Consider the following 16,016-nt stretch of genomic DNA (forward strand, 5'->3'; position numbering starts at 1 on the left):
TAGAAGATTTATATTGCTACACAGTAAACTTTGTTTGCAGAACAGACTGCATTTTTCTCTGCTGCTGTTTTGTAACACTTAAAGGTCTTGTCCCGCCCTCAGCCTGTGATTGGACAGGTAATTAGGAAGCAGATACCTGAGGAGATTATTTTTCTATCACTCTGATTTCCCCTGTCAGCTTGTTCCTTTTTAGCGCATGAGCACTGACTTCATTGGCCCTTTGTGCTACTTCTCCCTCCCCTAGTCCGGCCTCCGCTGTACAAGATACTGGAGCACATTGATGACGTCAGGAAATAACACTACTTACAATTAATAATATATTTAATGGTGTATTAGTGAATACAGAGATGCATCATTTATTTCTTTTATACGTGAGTGGAGTATACCTGTCCACTGCTTACACTACAAGCTCACCTTGTAAGCAACGGACAATGATTGTTCCCTTTGTGGTCATTATTGGGTGGGAAATTACCAGCCAATGAGAAAATTAATTGCCATGTTACTTGCCAATAGGCTGTCACCAGTAGACAAGGTATATGGCAATGGCTGTTCCTATTAGCTGATAGTTGATCGAAGAGGGTTCCACCCCTGAGGACCTCAAGCCAATAGGAATGCTCATCACCTTGTTGGTCTACAATGGGCTTACCACCTGCAGGCTACAGTGGACAAAGGAGGTACTTGTGTGTACACAGTGGTTGGTGACTGATCTTAGCTTAAACAACAGGGTTATTGGGTTCTGTTTGACCCAAATGTCAGATGAATCTGAACAACAACACTCTGCACCCCGAGCCTCAAGTAAGATCTGGATCTAGCTATGGAGGCAATAGAGACTTTTTCCCACCCAAAGATCTGCAAAACAAAAACAGGACCCAGACAATAAATAATTAGGATTTCAAAAAAAATAAAAAAGTTTGTTTTACCCACATCAGTCATCAACCCTGGAGCCCCTCACCATGTGTATGTCAGAAACCCAAAAGACACATATTCACCATCCACAACCCTGCCAGTCAATGATTCACAATAAATATACACTGCACATTTTAAGAGCAATGACCTTGTCAATTTAACTTTTCTCCTCCATTTAAAATACTAGATTCTTCGTTTTTCATTTAAGATGGGAAGCGGTTGATAATGCCCCCGTGGTCTGCACTCTTTCTGTGGCTGATAAGAAATTATTACATAGAAAATGCAGCAGGCAATTATTGCCTGACCTGACCTAATCTCTGCAAGTTAATCTTCTCTGTTCTTACTGTAAAACTTTTAATGAAAGATCTTTATATTTTCCTCCCATCTACAAGCTGATGTGAATAACCTCTAGTATTTCAAAGTTTGACCTTATTTAGTTCAGGCGATATTAGGAATAAATGACAAAATTCACAGAGGTGTAATTAAACCAAAGAGAAAAAAAAGAAGAAAGTGAAAAATGTAATTTAAGTAAAATGAAGGTATGTGGGAATGTGATTCTCACAAAATTTAAAGCCAGGGATTGGTTAGCTGTAAAGTTTTTGGTTTTGTCTCCAGTTTTGAAATGCTTGGTGGTCTTTAAGGTTTTCTGTGGTTTTCTATGTGAATATACTGGGACCAAGTACTGAACAAATTCAGAGAATCAGCATAATACAAATTTTGCATTTGATTAAAAAAAAGGGACCGACTAGGAGTATTTACATACCAGGGATATTTGGAATTACTGGCCCAATTGTCAGAACTGCAGGTCTGAAGATTTGGGTCTGGCTCTCCTATGCAGAATGCTGCAGGTTCAGCTAGCAAATTCTAACAAAAGTTTCTTCCTTGCTTTAATAACTCATACTTGTTACTTTGTTTTATGGCACTGCATTACCATGAGCTTGTTGGAAGCCTAATAACATTTTGCTGGTGAAAAATAAATGATCAGGCCGTGTGCTTGGGTAATAAATAGATGTACTCATTCTGTTTCTTCGACTGAACGTGCTGTACTTACAGGAACTCGCAGTTATGTATGAAAAATGGATCACAATTGGTTTACTGTAGAAAATCTGCTCGGGATCCTTGGTAATTTTGCATTCTGGCAAATATGGAAACCTTTGCAGAGACTTAAATGAATTTCTGCTTAAAATAAATCTTTTTGGTTTATTGGAGTGAGACAGCAACTAATCCGCAAATGTTTTTAAAGGGTCAGCTCGTTATAAGGAGTTCTGTTGTTAGACTAAATTATCGAATAGAGGATTCTATGTGGATCAAGCCTTTCAGCTGAACATTTATTGATTGTGGAACAATTATCATAATAATAAAATTAAGAAAGCTTTGGATAGTAAAAGGTGGGAGGTTAGCAGGTTTGTAGATACTTTTAAAATGTTTCCAAGCCCAAGAAGAAAGAATTGATATATATACTGTATATCCATATTAGGTGGCCAGAGTGCAGATACCCCACCCCAAGGGGATTCAAAACCCATGGCTATTGATTGGGCAATGAATTTTGAATAGCTCGCACTACCAGTCTGAATCCAGCTGCACAGGGGACTAGGGGAATCTGATACAAACATATCCATTGGGTAACTTTACTTTGAGCATGTCAAAATACCTTCAGTGCTCTTAAAAAATATCCAACTAGATTAGAGAAGATTTAAATGGAATTAGTTTCCTAACACAAGTCTGGAGAAGATATTGTGGAGGAATTTGGTTGATTCAGCAAACCTTGGATGGATTTCTTTAAAAGCAGTTGCTAGTAGTTGGCAAACTTTTTCAGTCCTGGATCAGGTTTGCTGATCACTCAGGTTTCCCCATTAATAGTCAATCTTCTCCAGTTTTGAAAAGCTTTAATAAATCAGGCCCTCTGTGCATCATACATAATTGTTAGTGGTTTTTGTAAAACTTAAAAAAAGAAAACAAGTTTTGCAATTTTCGGGTATTATTGCTATATACAGGAGGATAAAACTAATAAATAAATCTGTAAACCAACCCAGGAGAGACCTTTCCTACTACCAGGAGGCCTCAGTTTTGTAGCAAGCAGGATCAAGAACATGCAGAAAATAATTTTATGGTTGATACAAATATCCTTTTTTTCTTTCCCATCCCATGAAGGACACAAGACGTTTTATATCTTTGGGATGTCCAAAAACAGTGCAGTAGACCAGAGAAGACTTCCTATGATTTGAATCATGCATAAGATCAAAAATAAAAAGCTAGCATGAACATATTACTTAGTAAAGAATTAAACACAAATCTCAAAAGGAAACAAAAGGCCAGGAGAAGACCCAGACAGAAAAAACTAACCCAAGGAACAGACTTAGAGGGGGGAAACATTCTAGTAAAGGTTTGCAGAAGAACCACCCATACGACACAAAAGAAGTTACCAAGCTAAGACTCAGATGATCAACTTCAGCAAAACAAAAGAGGTAAAAGTCCCTAAAAGAAAATTCCTGGAATCTGAAGGACGCAATCCTATAGTGAGAGGAATGACATCATCAGATACCAAGAGCTCAAAGTCAGTACATTGAGTCTATCCAAACAAGAATGAGCATCCTAATGTCAGAACTTGACAGACTTGCATATGCCGTGTTGGGGTGCTGACGTCAGAGGAGAGCACTGTAAAGCAAGGACAATGGCTCTGCGGTGGCCAAGGACAATTTAGTTGTGGTTGCTAAAAACCAACATGATCCCATGTAATTACAGGAATCATGATGAATCTGGGAAAAGGATTCAATGAAGACAAAAACCAACAACAGATAAACTTATATGGAAGTCATATGGTTACACCGATTACCTCTGACAAAATAGGACAACTCAAGGGACCAAGACCATAGATCATAGACAGGACTGGGAGACCACAACTTCAGGCTTCTACTATCTGCAGTTTTGGTTTGCCACCTGTTAGCCCAGTGTCACCAGAGCTGCACAAATCGGCCACCCTAGCCATGAGAGCTTCATTGCAGGACTACTGTGTATTATTTAAGGTAAAGTTGCAAGTTTAAAAAGATGTAACTTACTTTAAAATTACATCACCACGTAAAGTGTATGTTTTACTGATTGGGATTAGATGTACTTTAGCTGGTGACTTTTTAGGTTTTCCTCATGTTCAGCTTTAATCCTTGAGACCATGAGAATTAGCAATCAGGTATTGACAACACATAGTTTAAATAACCCCTAGCACTCCAGAAGTGCCACGCAGACCTTAGAAAGCCTTCGGTATCCTACTTTTGGTTAGTAATAAACCCTTAGGAATCCACTGACGAAACACTCAGATCAATATTTACAGATAATTGCTTTCCGACGTCTAATTCCAGACAGCTAATTTTTCAGGATCATTAGAGGATGTTTTGTGATTCTTGGCAGGGGAAAAAAATAAAAAGTTGTGGCCTTGACAGTTGAATTAATTGCCTTTCTACAAACCATTACTGCACCTGACAATATCAGCAAACACTCCCCATGTTACTATATATACTTTCCTTATTGAAAATTTTAAAAAAATGTCAGCAAACCTGCAAACTTTTGCTGGAACTGTCAGACTTTGCAACATGAGTATACTTTTATTTGGGGTAAATTCTGAACTCTTCCTTTCTCTTTCCTTTCCTTTCCTCCTTCCTTCTTTCCTTCCTTCCTCTCTCCCTCTCTCTCCCCTTCTGCTCTTCCTCCCAACGTACACTGAGTAGCTTTGCTTCCCCTGCTTCCCTCCAGGCAGTGGCTCAGCAGGTCCGCTGTCCCTGCTCTATTCCCAGTAGTTGCTCAGCATCTCAGCTCACCCAATTACCATTCACCCACCATTGCAGTGACTTGGCAACTTTACATTCTTTAAATCTAAACACTGAGTGGTGCATACAATATAGTAGCCATATAAAAATCCAAACCATCATTGCATGTCACTAATCAAATCAAAAAATGTGAGATCACCCATGTGATCTAATTAGAAAGATCTTAATTTATACTCTGCAACACAGGGTTCTGCCGATCACTTCTGACTGATATTTCAATGAAGGCTGATTTATAATATTAGAGTGATTTCAGGATTTTTGAACCCCTCAAATCAGTAAGGCCTTGTCTTAATTCTCATCTGAAGTCCAAAATGAAAACAGCACTTTCAGTATTGTCAACCTCCTGGGTCTACCAAAGTTGTTAATGTTTTTTCTCTCGGGGCAGCACTGTGGACATTGTAGTGACGTGGAGGTCAGAAGAAGGAACCACTCAACCATGCAGGAGACCAAGGATATCCCTACCATTGGAAGTATTGATCTCCATTTGGACTTTTAAGAATTCAGAGAACCCCTGCTATAATTACTATATCCACAGGTCACAGTACATTAGACTGGTGGGCAGTGGGAAGAATGTAACCCTTACAGATAGCTAGAAAAATCATCAATGATAATGGTAATTGAACCGAGAGGTCCAAATCGCTCATGGCTGAAGGAACCCCTACCAACCCTGCTTGAGAAACACTGGCTAGGAATATCTTGTGGTCTTGAGGTGTTCAAAGCCATGTACGTATCTGAAATTGGCAAATCAGAGATCACTGTCTTTCAGGATAGGTGATGCAGTAAAATGCCTTTTTAGTTCTGTATGTATGTATAGAAATGCCTTGTTAACAATCCGAACACATTAACTTTGGTTCCAGATATGGGTTCAGACTTCACACAGCCCTCAGCTCCTTCATAGAAATTAATAAACTAAGTGCCTCCTTTCAAAAGTATCCAAAAAATAGAACTTTCCAAAAAAAACTCCAAGGTGTGCACTGCCTGTTTTACCCATATTATGTTTTCCAGTTCCATTCTACAGCCAGTAATTATTTTGTAAAAAAAGCAACGAATAGAACATGATGATGCAAAACATAATCAAGCTTCTCCATTCAGTCATTTATCATCACCCCACGCATCTAATAATATATTCCAAAAATATTACAGTACGTTCAACCAGAGTGAAATCACTACAGGTCATAACAATGTGCCCTAAAACAAAAAAAACTGCATCCAGCCTCCAAGAGGAACTGTAATCCTGTTGTAAAGCCATGATTGCATTATAGGAAACCATACCGAGCATATGTCAACACAGGCGACGTATTATTAATCACCAACGCTTAAAGCAGGGACTCATGATAGAACAAATAGATCATTTATTAAAAGGTTAGGATGGGAAACAAACATCTGTGATGTGAATTTAGAGCAAAGAATCAAAGCTTTGTTTTTAACATTTATAGACATATCTGGTACGTTCTTAGGAATAAAAAGCATAGTTCCTCACAAAATGTAATCCCAGGAAAAGAAAGTTTATTAGAAAAATGGAAATGTGAGTAAAAACAAGTGTAAGTAAACCTATAACTTCAGGTTGATCCTGTAGGCTACCAGAAAATAATGGGTATCATAGTCAGTGTTCTCTCCAGCCCCTTTTAGCTGGGCGCATCACTCGGCACATTTCATTTTTTGGATGGTTACTGAAAAGTTGAGACACAATACAAGGGCCACAATCTGCCTACAGCTTCTTCCCACCAAGCTTAAAATAATTTCTGGGGAGAAAACTGTTAGGGTTTGCATGGGCTGCTAAGAATGAATGCACTCCTCTGTGTACAGGAGTTGTGTCCAAATGACCAAAGACCCAACACCAGGAAAATCAGGTGAAGATGGTGGTGAAGCGAGGATAGGTAACTAAGATTGTAAAATAGCAAGTAAGGTTATTTAAATGCAGGGACATCACCTGTCTCTTCTACCATTAAAGACCGGCCTGGATGCAATTGTTTTTACTTTGGAAGGCTTAGTTCTGTAACCTTCTCCGAACTGAAATTCTACCAAACCTAACTACCCTGTTTCCCCGATGATAAGACACTGTCTTATTTTTTTTTGAAGGCCAAAATATGCTCTAGGGCTTATTTTCCACGGAGTCACCCACCGCACCACGCGATTCTGGTAAGTAATCGGTGGGTGGCTTATTTGCGGGGGGGGGGGCTTATTTTTCATTTTTACCTAAAAAGGGGGGGCTGTCTTATTTGATGGCCCTGCCTTATCATCGGGGAAACACGGTATGAAATGGAAAACACATTCCGCATGTTGTAAAGACTAAACAAGTTGACAACAGTGTACCTTTCAAGATAGTACAGAGAGTAAGGCTACCTACACACGTCTGATTCTTGTCCGATGATTGCCTTAGGGCTGGTATCGGACAAGAATATGACGTGTGTACAGCGCTCATCCGACCTCATTTATGGATCCGTCTTGGTGAATCCACGAATGATCCACGCACTCGTTCATGAATCTTTCAGTCTTTTGTCATTGGAAAGGATTGTGAAAGATCCTTTCCAACGTCAAAAATCTAACGTGTGTACGTAGTAAATGTTGCTACCCTAGGACAGGAAAAATCTCAATGACAAGATTACTCAGAAAACTTAAAAGGAAACTTATCCAAGGCCTGTGAAGTTGTTATATATTACATTTTTTGTTCTTGGCTCTGTGAACACTTTAAATACAATAATAACGGAAGGTGCCATACTCCAAACTTCAACAGACTTTGTAATTTGTTACAGCGGCCATACCAATTACACCACAGGCTAGAAGCGGCAAGGCTCCTAATGCATTTCAAACTGAACGCATTAGTGGCCTTGTGGCTGCAAATCTGTGGTCCTGTCATCTATTAAATACATTACAGAGGGAGCAGGTGTTTGGAGTGCGGTCCTCCTCACATTTATACATGATGGGTTTTGGCTGAAATAATGAGGCTTTTAATAGGAAACCTTCTTGCTCGGCTGCACAATAAGACTCACTGCACCAAAAAAGTCAATTTACCTCCTTCTGGAAAATCTTAAAATGTATATTAAGCTGATCAAAAAATAGAAAAATCAGTTGGACACAAGTTCAAAGCTGAAATCTCGACAAACATTGTACTTGAATCCCAATGTTCCCTGTGTTTTTACTCTTGATCAGTGGAGTAATACAGTATGAGACATCTTCTGTACTTTGTCTTGTTCAGGAGCTTCCTGTAATACAGACCACTCACTGCTGATCTCTCGTCTTGTGCAGGATGATTGGTCTTGTATCTGCCCCCACGTAGGTATCTACAGGCAACCTGTGGTGGGGTGGTCCTTATATATCGCTCCCACAGCTCTGTTCTCTGATATTAATTTATGTGAAGGCATTTATTTTACTTCATCAGAATGTTTCAGATATATTAGGTAAAGCTCTCTGTTAAGTGTTCATTGGTGTCTATATCCCCACTGGGAATATGTATCCTTTCTGTACAAATGTTTCAGACATAACTGTACAAAATGTAATTTTATATTATAAGTATACACATGAATTTCAACTGATTTAAATATAAGCCATGGTAAATAATCTTATTACAAGGAAAAACATAAAGAACTTTGACCTCAGTATAAACCTAGGACACAAATTCACATGGGCTCTGCCTGGGAAAATTTTTTAAAGGCTAAACTAATTTGTACTTTCAAGTGGGTTACAATGGGTCATTTCTTCTTAAATTTTCTTTTGTGCATAGTTGTTGGCCACCCGTTGATGGTACTGTATCCTCATATAACGTTTGTTACAATTTGTTACAAACAACTTGGTTTGACATCTCTGATCTGTGCAGTGCAATTCCAGGACATGCCACTGGGTATTACACAAGTATAAACCAAGATTCCTTTCTAATGGCATTTTGAAGGCACAAAATTCTGGTTTATACTAATATTATTCCTATTTTTGGGGCAATTTTTTTTAATTTCCCATTATGTCCTATAAACAGAAAGTGAGGAGGAATACATGATATGTATTCTCATTCTTTTCTACTCTATTCTATAGAAAATGTCTTTTGCGGGTGGGCAGTGCTGTGCAAATGCCAAGATTGATTCCACATAAATAACAATATTTTGGCATTTTTATTCTTTGCTGCATGGTCTTTAATATTCTCTTGCTGCATACAACCCCTACTCCCCCTTTCCACCTTTCACTTTTTTTGGAGTTTTTAATGCACGTGCTGTGACGAATGTGTTAAGTAAGCCCATTCACAGTGCATAGACAGCACACCTAACAGACCTACACCATTTTTGGAAACACAACACACCACAATATGTGTTATATTGCGCATTACAACGACGCATAGGTACGAAGCCAAGCTCTACAAGCACTGACCCAAAATAACAAATCCTTGTCAGAAGAAATCTAGACTTCCATTAGAGATAAATTATTCGCTGATTAATGAGTTTTAGCATATGCTAAACAGACATTCCCCAAACAGGCTTAAAATATTCAAAATTCAGCATAACGAAAAAAAAGTAAAGTACAACTGAAATATAAAACTAGAGTTCATTAAATAGGAATTAATGAAGCATCGGGCTGGGATGGGATTATTTTGACATCCCTGTCAATTAATCGGCTTATGCCTAATACTTTTGCTTAAAAATAAATTTAAATTTATGGTTCCTAATTTAACCTGGACCCTTCCAAAAACCCTTACAGCTACCACTTGTTAAAAGACAGAAGGAATTTGGGATGGAACCAAGATACAGAAGGAGAAAAGGAGCTTGTCATAAATCATGGACATCCGAGCAGTGCTTATCAGTTTTATTGTATCCATTCTCTTCTAGATTTTTAGTTGTATGTGTGAATATTTTCATGTGAAGCTGAGACAGCTGCCTTTGTTAAAGCACCATGCACCATAAACAATTGTCAGAGTTTCTTTTTTATAATAAGAGTTTTACCTTTTTTATTCATTTGTCGTCTCTCTATACAGCAGGCTCTTTGCAACCACTTCCTGCAGTTACATCTGCATCACTTCCCAGGATTATGGATGATGGTAATGATGGTGACACCAGTGGACCATGGCTGTGCAATGTCCATTAACACACGAGGGCCTGCTTTAATAAAGGTCTCCAAGACTTGAGAAGATAGACTATCATGGGAGAACCTGGCTGATCCAGCAAAACTGGAATGGAATTCCTAAAATCATTTGCTTTTAGTTGGCAAATGTTTTCCTGGACCAGATCCATTCCAGGTTTGCTGGATCATTGTCTCCTTTGAGAGAATATCTCATATGATGAACACATGAAAAGGAATAGGGGATTAATGGCTGGATTATTTTATCCTGGGTATGATTTTGCATGGTGCACTCTCCGATTATTTCTGGGGTAAGTTTGTACTATGCTCTAGAGCAGGGGTGTAAAACTCAAACACACAGTGGGCCAAAATTAAAAACTTATACAAAGTCCTGGGCCAAACTTGAAACTGAAATAGCGAAATAGCACCACTACTACAATTCCCTGCGTCAAGAAAACAGTCCACTGCGGAGCCTAATGGTATGAGTGGCTGGAACTCCCTCTTCCCAGAAATAGCACCGCTACTACAATTCCCTGCATATATAAAACAGTCCAATGCAGGGCCACGCATAGGCAGAGAGGCCGCTGATCTATAGATACGATTGATACCTGGAATTCTAGTACCGTGTTTCCCCGATGATAAGGCAGGGCCATCAAATAAGACAGCCCCCCCTTTTTAGAGAAAAATGTAAAATAAGGCCCCCCCCCGCAAATAAGCCACCCACCGATACCTGCGCTTACCCGAATCGGGTGGTACGGTGGGTGACTCCGTGTGGTTCCTCCGTCTGCCTCCATGGCTGCGTGCCGCGCCTCGTCATGAAGAGGAAGTGACAGGACTGCAGTGCGCGCACGTGACTCCGCCCAAGCAAACACAGGCAGCTTCCCTCATCCCTCCCTAACGGAGACTGCAGGAGTTTGTTCACGGCCAGAACATCCAAAAGTGAGACACAGACAGGTTTCTTTTGCTGTGAGCAATACCACTTACTGTATATAAGCTTTAGAATGGGACATTAAATGGTACAGTATATGATGAATTACAATGGGACATTTAATGGTACGGTATATTATTGATTACAGTAGAAGGGGACAATGAATGGATCAGATTAATCAGAAGGGGACATGAATGGCACACGATTGATCAGAAGGGGACATGAATGGCACATGATTGATCAGAAGGGGACATGAATGGCACATGATTGATCAGAAGGGGACATGAATGGCACATGATTGATCAGAAGGGGACAATGATTGGCACAGAGTGATCAGAACTGGACATGAATGGCACATGATTGATCTGAAGGGGACAGGAATGGCACATGATTGATCAGAAGGGGACAATGATTGGCACAGATTGATCAGAAGTGGACATGAATGGCACATGAACAATAACTGTGTACTGTAGTCTTCTTCATGGGTAAATAAGGCATCCCCCTGAAAATAAGCCCTAGAGCATATTTTGGCCTTCCAAAAAAAATAAGACAGTGTCTTATCATCGGGGAAACAGGGTAGCAGCACTATTTCAATGCAGTGGTGGGCAAGGTGCAATTCATATTTAGGATTTCTTTGGAGGCCAAAAAAAGGGCATTGTGGGCCATGTGGGCCAGATTTGGACAGTGGGGCAGGGTTTGACACCCCAGCTCTAGAGAAATACAAACCCTCCACAGGAATATATGGAATACAGCTTACACATGGGCTGAACATTTTGACACTCAGATGTACAACTTCATTGGCGATATCTTTCTAGATCAGGAACGTCTTGGCAAGGGTGTTGGCTGCACCAAAGGTAAACCCAATCACTAAAATCTCATATAAACCTATATATAACATATTCAACATAATTATTTTCATAATTGTCATCTTTAGCTTTCCCTTTATGAGTAATTACACTTAGGGGTATGTTGATAAAAAATTGACTGAGCCGGTGTTGTATTTTTTGGCACAAAAAACACTACGAATGTATTTTTTCTGTGCAAAACTGTGTATGGTATTTAATGTTTTGTAGGTGAATGTAGCTCTCATTTGTGGATGAATGTACCATTCATTTGGCTGAATCATTCATTTCGCATTTGCCCTACAGCAACTTTCACTTTTTCAGTCAAGAATGTTTATTTTTAAATGGCATCCCTATGTATGTTGTGAGCATTGTAGAGCTCTACAATAAATGGCAATTTATGCAATGTTGTGTTATTCTGAATTAGGCAACCCAGTTAGATGAACAATTACATAATAACACAATATCTCTACACCACACACAATGTGAATCCAGCCATAAGCCCCGTACACACTTTCTCAAGCTTTTAAACATGGAGAAACCCTTGAAAGAACTTTCGGGTCTTCAAGGAACCCCTCCTATAATTACTATATCCACAGCTAACAGTATATTAGTGTGGTGGTCAGTGAGAAGAATTTGTCTTACATTGTTGGCCAGTGGGAAGAATGTCACCCTTACAGATAGCCAAAAAGATCATTGGTGTCACTTAAACTGACCGGGGAGTCATAAATTGCTCAATGCTTAAGGGACCCCCAGCAACCTCTCGAGGGACCCTGGTTGGGAAACACAATGCTCTGGATGACTGAAATCAGTAGCATGCAGTAGGCCAGGCCAAACCAAACCATAAAATGGGCATTGTTCTTACATATTCCTCCTTTAACTAAAGTAGGCCTAAATATTACATTGCAGCCTTTTTAATCCAAAGTTTCTCTTAACGTGCATTTGTGGGTAAATTATACAAACTATTTAAACGTAACAATCTCCAAGATAATAGTTTTTAAAAAATGCATACGTGCAGATTAAAAATAATATACTGCTAAAACAAGATCAACATAAGAAAAACATCACATTGCCTTAATTGTCTCTGTGGTACAATACTTGGCTCACCGAACTGGCACAGAGATTAGAATTTCTTAATTTCTGAAGCTGTAAGGAACCTCCGAGTATCGGATGCTATTTTCTCCTCACCAAATCTCAATGGAGGTTTTACACAAGATAAAATCAATTACACATTTAAATGACAGGAAAATGAATGAGCAGTTAGTCTATTGAACACAAATCTGTAACAGACGTACAGGTATCCGGGTGAGCCGTACCACGTATAATTAAGGGATCTGTTCCAGTGGAAATTACATTTAGAGAGAGCAAGCAAACCAGATGTTGATTTCTGATTGGTTAACTTCTCACAAATTACAAAGTAGAATTCACCCATGTCGGGAGGAAATTAAGTGCCTTTCAGTCTACTCACATCCATTCGGGCAAAAATATTTTTTCTGCAAGTAGCTTCACACTATATTGTTTAAATAAAAAGTTATATCAATAGAACACTCACATAATATTATTAATATACGGTAATACTCACATGGTAACCAAACCCAAGACAAAGCCGATTTTTTTACTAGGTTTGAGCAAATTGGGGAAACTACAAATATGCCAAATAGATTTCACTTTGTGCCCCCACAGGACATATTTCACTTTTACTTTATGTCCTTGTTATGGCCAGACAAAAGGAGATCAGTTGTCACTGGGACAGGACGACATGGTAATATTAAACCAAACATTTTCTAACCCTTACTAAATTGATCTCAACTTTTGATGCATTTCGCAGAATCTGCTTCTTCAGAAATTGTGAGACTGGTATCAAGGTTGAAATGATAATTTCACTTGTTGAAAAACATCAAAAACTATTCGCTGTCATCCATTCTGTATTTGCCCTTCCTGCGATCTGCCAACAACCCCTGCCACCAAACTCTAAAGGGAACACTGCAAGAAGTGTCACAATACCAATCAGAAAATAGGAAGAAACACATTTTAAAGAGACATTATGAATATGGATGACTTTGGAGAAAGTTTGACCTACCTATAATACAATAAAAGAAAGGTCTTCAGCAGGGTAGAATTGGTTGCTTTAAGTTAATGCAGCTAAAATGAGCAAATAGATATATAGCATATGTAATGGTTAAGCCCAACTCCAGCCATTGGCCCTGATTTATTAAAGCTCTCCAAGCCTTGAGAGAATACACTTTCATCAGTGAAGCTGGGTGGTCCAACAAACCTGGAATGGATCTGGTCCAGGATTCTAAACATTTGCTAGCAAATAGCAAATGATTTTTAAAAATCCATTCCATGTATTCTGGACCACCCAGCTTCACTTCACTTCTACTAAATCAGGGCCAATGTATTTAGTTTTGGACAGAGCCATGAAGGGTTAGAGACCCTACCACTATATTGCTGCCTGTGTTCCTATTTGAACTAGGGCGGTGCAAGAATGAGCTTGCATTTTAACAACCAAAGATTGCTCATTTGTAGCAACTTGAGAGGGTTTATTAAAATCCCTATCCCGGACAGCATTTTCTTTGTCACTGTTTCAAAATCTAGGTGTTGGCTAGTGTTGGAGTTTATGGGGAGCAATGATCACCCTATCTGTCAATCATGCATCAGGCAAGCTCCTTAAAAGCAACAGGTATTTTGTACCAACTGTGGCAGAGGAATGTTTTAAAGGTAAGCTTATGCAGGTTGGGGGAATTGGGCCAAGGGCAACATGAGAGGGTCTCTTTAAATCCCTAACACAGCATCTTTCTTTGCAAAAACGTCTTAGAATGAGTTGCCTGCATTGTCTCCACTTGTACTTTATACTTTAATATACTCTAATGAAATCCTCCATTTGCTGGTTTGGGCTGCTCCTTTAATTATATGCGGTAAACACTTTTATCCTACTATCGTAATGACAACTCTGCAGTTATTAAGTTGCCTAAGAGAATGTTCGATCACTGCTACGATACATATAATGAAACATGGTGAAATACAACGGAGAAGAGAAGGACAGACTGAGAAAACAAGCAGGATTCATGGGCTGTTTTACCCTTACGTGTGTAATGAAGTGTTGCCTAATGCCCAATTTACATTTCCCTGGAGCCAGCACATATTACAATGTCTCTCCCTGAATCTGCTGAAGCCCAGGAAATTACAGGGTCACTTAAAATGCGCAACTGTTTAGAATTCACAAACAGTAACCCTAGGAAAGCTTTTCAAATGAGTGTCCGGCTTGCTGTGCCGCTGGGCAGCAAAAATCAAAAACATTACATCAGCTTTGCTGATAATCAAGCTGCTTCCTCTGGGTCAGCTATATATACTGCAATAATCTCATGCAAACTGGCCAGTGTGCTTGCCAAAATTTTCCAAAATAAGTGCTAAATGGCAGGATGTTCTTCAACTATAATTGCAATGACTTTGTTGCCTAAGTTGCTTGAAGTAAAAGAAGGAAAAGCTGATTACTTTTACCTCTTTTATTGCCCATTCAACCAAACACCCTCCAATGCCCATTAATTTCAAAGTTTCTTTAATATCAAAAGCCTCTAAATGATTTCTGTCCCCCAGATTAATCCTGCACCCTCTCTTTCTTTCCCCAACTTACTGGCTAGCCTTAGTACCAAAAAAAAAAAAAATGAACGCCACAGAATAGGCAAGGCACAATATTGGCATTGTTACGATTGCCCAGTCATGTTAGAAAGCTATAAAAGTCATTAAAAAATGCTGATCAGATGACATGATCACCAGTTTTATAAATAATTGACAGTTCCTAATTTTTTACCACTACTTTTACTATTGGTGGCATATTTAGAAAGTGGTAGTAAGACCCAAATGCCCCTTTATATGTCACATGCGACAATACCAGCTCAAAGGCTTGCTCTGCCCAATTGTAGTCAGATCAGCTGCTTCTTCATCTGGCCCCAGGTTGTTGGGGTTCCTCTGACCTTTAGGATGATTAAGCAGGTCATAGCAGCTGTATCAAGAATAACAACAAGGGGTGGAGGAGAGAAACCAAAATGTCTGTTGGAAAAACAAAAATAATGCATTGAGTGGCCTTCTGTAAGCCAGTAACTTCTAATAATCTTCGAACCTTTAGTACATGGGATAACAAATTAAACCATGGTCTAATGTATTATGGAATATCCCACTGCTGCTTTCCTTTGAAAGTAAGGATCATGTAACCGTTTCTTGCCAATTGACAAGAATTTTTTTTTACACAGGTCTCACCAACCTATACTGGTTATGCAAAAACCTAACTCTTGCACCTATACTAATTCTAAGTTGGACATATGTTCTTCTTCATTACTATTGCCAGGAATACTCACCAATCCTGACCTCTCTTGTGCATTGTGGGACTGAATAAACTCCCATTATTATTATTATTATTATTATTATTAAACAGGATTTATATAGCGCCAACATATTACGCAGCGCTGTACATTAAATAGGGATTGC

At 39.1% G+C, this 16,016-nt stretch overlaps 1 protein-coding gene across 2 annotated transcripts in view; it reads right to left on the minus strand.

Annotated features, from left to right (window-relative positions):
* The window catches only part of NEGR1 (neuronal growth regulator 1), a 343,626-nt gene that overhangs the window by 265,398 nt on the left and 62,212 nt on the right, over positions 1 to 16,016 (minus strand). The gene's annotated exons all lie outside the window — the stretch shown is intronic.

Source organism: Pyxicephalus adspersus, chromosome 8, assembly GCF_032062135.1.
Source record: "Pyxicephalus adspersus chromosome 8, UCB_Pads_2.0, whole genome shotgun sequence".
NCBI classification, from domain to species: Eukaryota; Metazoa; Chordata; class Amphibia; order Anura; family Pyxicephalidae; genus Pyxicephalus; species Pyxicephalus adspersus.